The sequence below is a fragment of the Chrysochloris asiatica genome, unplaced genomic scaffold (assembly GCF_000296735.1).
Source record: "Chrysochloris asiatica unplaced genomic scaffold, ChrAsi1.0 scaffold00160, whole genome shotgun sequence".
NCBI lineage: Eukaryota > Metazoa > Chordata > Mammalia > Afrosoricida > Chrysochloridae > Chrysochloris > Chrysochloris asiatica.
The window spans coordinates 494,365-496,247 of NW_006408678.1; the positions used below are offsets into that span (position 1 = coordinate 494,365).

The window sequence follows — 1,883 nt, forward strand, 5'->3', positions numbered from 1 at the left end:
CTTTGCAGTCTGGCGCAATAACCCACAGCGCCACACCAGGCTCCACATATAAGAATAGCATTCTATATGTGGAGCCTGAAGACTATTTAAAAATTTTCTAAGACTATTCTTCTTTTTACTAAAATGAATTTTAAATTTTTCTGAGACTATTCTTCTTTTTACTAAAATGAATCAGAGTATGACCCGCTTATATAAACTAGATCAGTCCACTGGTGATTACCAGGGATGGGGGGAAGGGGAAAGGAGTACTCATTGCTTGGGGTACTCTGAACTTCTCGTTAGGATGATGGAAAAGTTTGGAAATGGATAATGGTGACAGGTGTACAACATGGGAAATATGATGTCACTAAATCCCACATGTAAAAAATGGGGAAATGGCAAGGTTTTTGTTATACTCATATACAAAGGGGCTGGGAATTTTTAAAGTTTGTAGAAAAATGGAAATTAAAGATAATCAAATTTTTCCATGAATTTTTTGATGCCCTCTCATATATGCTCACCAAAATTTAGCAGGGGTGAAAAAAGCAATCATTAAAAGAAAAATATCTGATATTGTGGCATACTATGCAATCTAACTTAAAATGAGAAGGGCTTATTATAAGTACTTGATTTGGACACCAAGGTTCTGTAGCAAGATGAGCTTGGACAATAAAATCAATAGTAATTTGTTGAACATATTTTTAATTCTAGACATATGAAGACTAAGATTAACAATACGACTTTGCTTTTAAGGTAATTAACATCTGTAAGACAAAACTACCATTAACAAAGGCAAAAGACAAGATAGTCACTGGAGAAAACATGTTTGCAACTCATATGAAGAGCTAATTTCCTGAATACATAAAGAATGTATAGAAATCAATAAAAAACCACCAATCCAACCAAAAACTGATCAAAGGAAATATACAGTTAACAAAATACAGAAATACTAATGATCTTACGAATCTGAAAAGATGCTTAACTTCACTCAATGAGAAAAAATTTATAATAATTCTGAGATAAGGAAACATTAATTCAAGTATTTTAATTTATAGGAAACTAAGATGAAATATATTTTTATAAAGTTCAGAAACTAGACAGATAAGAAGTAAATATACAAGAAATTAAACAATTCTGAAAAAGTAAGATGGAAGGGGGATGGAACTGGAGAAGAGCATCCAGCAGATAACAACCTAGTTAATGTTCTGATTCTTGTGTCAGGTGGTTAAGTTTGTGGTTCTCCTTTTTATTATTAAGCTCCATAATTTACCTGTCATGTAATCTTCCATACATATCAATTACACATTACATCTTTTACATACATTACATTTAAACAAAATAAAATATCACAAGGTAGAAAACAGTGTCTCGGTATGCTATTCCATCACTCTCAGCCCAAATGCTGAGCTGAAGTCCACTATCTCTGAGGTAAATAAGATTATGAATACTTTTTCTCTCATCCCCAATTTTTCTTTTTCCATTTGTACAAGCATTGTTTTTAGGGAGATACCAAATTATTTCATTCTTTTGCTAAAATGAAACCAAAACATCTAGGACAACTAAAACTTTTGCACTAAGAACACAAGCGCTGTTACTTCTAGCAACCTCATCATTGTTCAAGTAACAGCTTAATCATCTTCACTAACAAGCTCTCTCTGACAAAGATTCTCTTTTCCATACAAAGTTTACATTATTTTAAAAGGCATAGTGACAGACTATTCATAAATGAAATTATACAAAGAAACCTATGTTGACACCTGCTTCCCTAAAATACTATGGAATTCTTTCAGGAGTTACTCCCCTCCTACATTACAGCCCAATGTTGTTTTAATGTCCTTCCCTGTAGCACCGACCTCAGCCTGAACTTCTATTTCTCCTTCCCCATTCAGATTATGATTATGTAC

The 1,883-nt window shown here is 32.9% G+C and overlaps 1 protein-coding gene across 1 annotated transcript in view; it reads right to left on the reverse strand.

The window, feature by feature from the left end:
* KIAA1033 (KIAA1033 ortholog) overlaps positions 1-1,883 on the reverse strand; it is a 66,413-nt gene that overhangs the window by 54,706 nt on the left and 9,824 nt on the right. The gene's annotated exons all lie outside the window — the stretch shown is intronic.